This window comes from Zonotrichia albicollis, chromosome 3, assembly GCF_047830755.1.
Source record: "Zonotrichia albicollis isolate bZonAlb1 chromosome 3, bZonAlb1.hap1, whole genome shotgun sequence".
NCBI classification, from domain to species: domain Eukaryota; kingdom Metazoa; phylum Chordata; class Aves; order Passeriformes; family Passerellidae; genus Zonotrichia; species Zonotrichia albicollis.
The window spans coordinates 33,801,512-33,808,146 of NC_133821.1; positions in this window are offsets into that span (position 1 = coordinate 33,801,512).

Consider the following 6,635-nt stretch of genomic DNA (forward strand, 5'->3'; position numbering starts at 1 on the left):
CCCGGCCCGCGGCCGCGGAGCGGGGAAAAGCCGGGGCCGTCACATCGCTGAAATCGCACGATGTGGGAATCCCTGCTGCGTTTTCTTTCTAAATTCAAAAAGTGATCTATTTATTTACCTGTTAAGTGAATTCCGGTGCGTTACCGAGTGCTGCGGTGTTACCATCCAGTTTGTCTCCAATATTCACGTTTTACGAGGTAAAAAAGGGCTGAGACGCGCTCCAGACCGAGTCCGAGTTACAGTGTGACAACAGTCTTGCTGCTTAATCTGGAGATGCATTATTAGTCTGGTTTGTTCTGTGCAAACACATTTAATGTTCTTGTGGCTATGATTTAATATGCGTTATAGGTATTTTTAGTGATGCAGCGATAGTTTGTCAGATGTAGGGAAAAAAAGTATAAACTTAAATTGCTGTATATCAAATTAAAGTCTCATGATCCAGCTAAGAGTGTCTGACACAATCCATTACCTTTTGTCACATCTCAGCAATTCTTCCCAAACTTTGCCGTGGCGGCTGCCGCCCCAAGCTGGTGTGTTGATTGATTGATTGATTGAGGAGTGCTAGCAGGAATAGTGCAGCTGCTTTCTTAGGACGAGATAAACGGGAGACGACCACTTATGTCCATACTTACGGCTACTAAGTGTTCATGTTGGCTTATAGTTGGATTGTAACATGATGTAGTTGTGCCTGCTTTTTCTTGATACTTGCCTTGAAAACAGCACATTATGGTAAAATTAATATACTTTTGAAAAACCTTTGGTGTATGTGTGCTTCCTAGAATATGTCAGGAAGATATTGTCAAGACTTTTCCTACTTTGGGAGTTTTGTGGTCTTTGAAGAAATGTTTTTGTGACAACTTTTGGCCGATGGCTATCAAAAATGCAAGTAAACAAGCTGTGACTCCCTTATGCTTGCTGTTTTTCATGAGCTGGAGAGAAAGATTAGCAAGGACAAGGTAGGAGCAGCAGTGGCGGACTGCCTGTAAGTGCCTCAACAATTGAGGATTTGTAGTCTCCAGTTTAATGTACACAAAAGAATTGACAGTAGGAAAACACTGAAATTCCAGAGCCACAGGAAAATCTTGAACCAAAGTTTGTACTTTTACGACACAAAATTTACAAAAAGCAGGAAATCATTACGAAAACTTGCAGGAAATTGGGATTTGTTGTTTTAGTTCTCCTAAGGCCATCTATTTGAGAGTTTTTATCTTTATTTTCTATGGATGTGAAATTTGGGCATATGACTGTATTTTTCTGACAGTTCTTAACTACTGATAAAAGCTGCTGGAAGTTTTAGTAAGCTGTTGCAGCTTTCAGGAATGTTAAATTCTTACAGGTGTCATGAAAGTAACCACCTGAAAGGAAGAAAGATTCCTTGTGGCATAGTTTGGAGGAGAATTGTCAGAAGAGCTTGGCCTTTCGTGTTTCTGCTGCTGATGGAACTGCATTTTGGAGGTTACATGAAAGGGCTTAGGTTCCCTTAGTCAAGCACTTAGATATTAGCAGATCTATATAATGATTTTTTCCCCCATGCAGTCTGGAAGTTGGGCTATTTCTTTTCTTCGATTCTTGTCTTTTCCTTCTCTTGTCTTCTGTTTTAATTTTTTTGTTTGGTTTGTTTGTTTTTTTTTGTTTGGTTGTTTTTTATCACTCTCTGCAGAGTTCCTCTGTCACATTCAGTATGTGGGTGCTGCTGGATTAGATGTGACATGATAATCAGATAGTTGTATGTGAGATTGGTGCTGCATTTGTTACAGAAACTATGCATAAGGAGTTATCTCAGATTAATGTTAGCATATACAGCATAGGTTGGGCTGGAAGGGACCTTAAAGATCATCTCGTTCCAAACCCTTGCCAAGGGCAGGATGCCACTCACTAGGTCAGGTTTCCCAGAGCCCTATCCAGCCTGGCCTTGGGCACTTCCAGGGATGGGGCATCCACACCCTCTCCTTGCTTTATGTTGTCTCCTTTCTTCTGTTTGTCCTTCTGTCTATGCTTCCTTCCCTGTATCCTATTTGTAATTCTTGTTTCCGGACAGAAGCCCTAGAGGGCAGCAAAGCAGCCAAAGCGTTCAGAAGGTGCAAATTGGGCCCGTCTGAGGATTCTCTTTAGGAGCCCGTCGGTTTTTCATTCGTGGAGATTATGCCTTTCTTCTTAAAACGTGTTTTAAGATCCCCACGTCATAGTTTCAGGGGGAAGGCTTGTGTTTGGGCAGGGATCCTTGGGGATCAAAGTGGATTGCAACAGAGAGGAGGGGAATTAGGGAATGGACAAGTTGAAGACAAGGAAGGTGAAGCAGTGGCTTCTTCCCTTTCAGTGAAATTGCTAAAAAGTAGATACAGAAGCTCAAAAGGAAACAGCTTTCCCTATCCATCAATTAACTCAGCTTAAAACCTATACAGCTTCTGAGGATGCTCCACACAGGGTTGAGACCTTGTGCAGTTTTTGTTGGTGTGGGTTCTTGGAGTTCATTGCAGACCAGACTCTGATTGGAGTGTGGGCTCCTGCGTATTATTACCTTACAGTGAGGGCTGATGATGGTATTAACTGTTGAGTGGTGAGCTAGGGGAAGGTTTAAGAGACTGGTTATTCAGAAGCAACTAAATTCTTAGAACGAGGTTTTAACATGCCTATAGAATTATTTAGGGTGGAAATGACTCTAAAATTGAGTCCAGCCACAAACCCAGCACTGCCAAGTGCTTCACTAAACCACATCCCTAAGTGCCATATCCATGCTGCTTTTAAATACCACCAGGGATGGCGACTCCACTGCTTCCTTGAGCAGCCTGTTGCAATGCTTGACTGCTCTCTCTGTGAAGAAAGTTCTCCAAATATCCAATCTAAACCTCTTCTGGTGCAACTGGAGGCTGTTTCCTCCCATCCTATGAGAAGAGACCTGTGAGAAGAGACCAATCCCCACCTGGCCACAGCCTCCTTTCAGGCAGTTGTAGACAGCCGTGAATATTCCCCTCAGCCTCCTTCTTTCCATGCTTAACTACCCCTGCCCACTCAGCTGCTCCTCATAAAATTCGTGCTCCAGACCTTTCACCAGCTTCCTGTGGATGCTCTTCATACCACTTGTGTGCCCATCTCAACTATAAATTTCTAACTCATTAAATTCTAGGTCAGGGGAAGTATTGCAGATCACATGTTTGTCCTTTTTATCTTATGGTGACAGTTTCATGCTTTCAGCTTTTTTGGAAAGAGCATTTTGACAGCTTCCTGTCTTGGGAATGTTGCCTTACACCATTTAAAATCTGTGTCTTTAAATATTTTTAGAAACAGGTCAACAGATTTGTGATGCTTCTCTAGAAAAATTATAGATAGCTGATGTGTGTTGTGTGAAACCCAGAGAAAATAGGATGACTGTGGAAACCTTTTGGCAATATCCAGCCTGGAAACTTGTGCTTTAATGTGAAGGTTTGTAATTGTTCCATAAAGAAAAGTAAGCTCTTTGTCGTCATTACCACATTAAGAAAAGCATGCCTGGGATCAAGGTAATTTCAGATAAATTACACTGCTTGGAGTCTGTTCACGCCTCTGCTGTAGAATATATAGGTGTCATCCATCAAATCCTGTGTTGCTTTTATATTGAACACAACTTGGCCTGCTGGGTGGTAAGTGGGAGGCTTAGAGTGGACAGGGTGAGATTTATTAGTTCTTTTTCACCGATGGTTGTTGCTGTGTTTCATTCAACATTCTTGAGTTTTTCAAGGACTTCACATTTTAGTGGAACAAGTGGAAGATGGTGGATTTTCTACAGCTCTAGAAAATCAGGCCTTCAGTCTCAAGCTACCATTTATTAGTATTTTTGAATTCTAGGCTTAATCTTTTAAGGCAGAAGTTAGTAAAAATTTGTTCTATATTAAAATGAAACAGCAAAGCATTTCCTGCCTTTCTACTGTTAATCTCCCAACTGAGATTTTTTTCTTTGTTAATCTCCCAACTGAGATTTTTTTCTTTGTTTTCTTTCTTTTTGTAGTGCTGTTTTCCAGTTGAAGATTTCAAGAGTTATCTGCTTTCCAGATCTGAATGGAATCCTTCTGCATCAGAACAGGAAACTAATAAGGTAAATTATTCTTGAGAGATGAAGAAAGTAATTTTGTAGTTCTTTTGAGAAGTTAAAGGACTTTAGCAGCTGTAGACACTTTTTCCTGTTTAAATGCCTGTCACCAGGTATCATATATTGCCAAAATGCGAGACTCAGACTGTGTTGCACAGTATTAGTGGTAGATACATTGAATGGAGTGGGGAGTGTGAGGACTTGGCACTCTGTTAAAAATAGTATTTTGAGATAAATTATTTGCTGCACTGTTGGAAGGCTTGTTCAGGAATGAGCTTAATGGGTTAGTGCTAACATCCATCTTGCCCAGTACTCTGATCCTGACAGTTCCACAGAGGAACTCAGTTTGGAGTGGGTGCCACAGTCTCCATTCTGTGTTGGCAAGAAGCCTATTCTTGGTCTTCTAAAGATTTAACTCTGAAGTGTAAAGCTTGGTATCTTTAAAAAATAATTCTTATTCCTATGGATGTGTTACGAAAACTTCTGTTCCACCTTTACGTATTTGTGGACTTGTTTCAGTGACTTCCTACATGTGAATTTTACTGACACTGTATGATTATATTTTTTTTGCCTTAAAAATAAAATATTTTCTCTTTTTCTTGACAGGAGGGACAGCTGTTCGTGCTCAGCCCTTTCAGTATCATTGTTTCATTTCTCTTCAGTTAATCTAAATATCTGGTGAGCTGTACTGTTTGCAGAAAGTAAGGAGGTTCTGTGTCTGTTTGAATATGGTAACTCACTGTGGGAAAAGCTGAGTGTAGCTGACTTCATCTTGTGCTACATAGGTACCTCAGGACAATAGGTAATTTCAGAAATTATATATATAGATTTCTATATTATCTATTAAATGGTATCTACAGATACCATTTAACCCCTTATATTTTTACATACCCTTTTTAAAGGAAATTTTGGTAACAGCTGACAGTATGTCTGAATTAGAGCATTGACATTCAGTACTGTCAGTGAAGATTCTCAGACTGTGTATGAAGATCTTGTATATGTGGCTGAAGTGGTAGCACCTCTTTACAAATAATTTGGGTTTTGGGCCAGTTGTTTCCCACAAAAAGGAAAAAATATATTGAAATTATTTTGGTAAGCTAGTGTGCTTTTGCTTTGTCCTCTTTCACTTTTGCATAGTTACCTAAACCACTTTTCATAGGACTGTTCAGCAGAAAGCAGAGGTCACCTAATTGATACTTAAAGCTGTTGAACTTATGTAAGAAATGTAGTTTGGTTCTCCTGCACAATGTTTACATTTTGTGTGTTTGTTGTGGTTTGGGAGGGGTTTTGTTTGTTTTTCTAAATGCAAAGCGAGTGCTTTGATTCCATGTGGTTGGGGAAACTGTGCTAAACTTAGGCTTTACTCTTGTCAGGTTGCCTGTCCCTGTGCTAACTTCAGAACTTGAAGAGGTGACCTTTTGCTGTGAGGTAATGATGTTTATGCTCTCTCCTATGGATCTCTCCTTTTCCTTCCCTGAAGCAACATCACAAAAGGAATACACTGTGCAAGATTTTCTCCTTGCAGTTAATAGTACCAAGTGCTTATTTTGATGAGAAAAATGTTCTTTAAAACATTCTAGAATAAGAAAAGAAAATGCTCTGCTGTGTTACCATTTCTGTGTGCCTAATCCTGAAAAAGAGAGAACTTTGCCCCAAACACCTGACAGTTTGTTTGGGATCCAGCCAGTGTATGTAACTGGAAATTGAATTTCTAATCAGGAAAGGAAAATGAAGGGAGAATAAAGGAAGAATTCGTAATATGTTGGACAAATAATGTAAAATTACTGTAGCCCTCTACTGCCCATCCATTTAAGAGAAATGTTATTGCAGGAGTAATCTTGGGGGATCTGAAAGAACCTGATGTTAAGAACTTCACTTGAGGAAGATGATGTATTTTTACATGTGGAAAAAAGGTGTAATGAGTGGTGTAGTAACCTGAAGTGGCAGCTTTTTTTGCTGTATGTCTTAGGCCTTGGACTGTCAGAACATTTTATGCTGCAGTACACTGGCACTTTCTGCTAAATTTTGTCCTCCATAGCTTATCCTACCTGGCTTCTTGTGATTTAAGGATGGGGGAAGGAGGCAAGTGGAAAGTAACACTGTCTAGGGCCAAAAGAAGGTCCCTCATGTATTACAAGAGTTTGTATTTCTGCTTTCTATCTTGTTGTTTCTATAGAAAAGTCTACACCACTTGTTACAAGTCCCTGTGTTATGGAAGTGTGCTGGATTTTGAAGGTCAGGGCTGCTGGACTGTGTAGATATCAAAACATTACTGCTATTTAAGAGTCATGTCTTTTCCTGCTGTAACTACTGTTTGGCTCATGTAATGATCCACAGTTCACATATACAGTTTAGGAAAGATCAGCAAGAACTTCCATTTTGAGGATATCTCTAACATTTGAGGAACACTCTAACACGGAGTTGCAAGCAACAAAAATATAATAATTAATGAATTTTTTTATCATATAAGTAAGATTTATTTTTCCACATGGAAATTGTTATTATAAAACCATTTCATGGGAATTTTCTAGGAGTGCAAATGATTCTTTTAAAAGTATCCTGTTAAAAAACC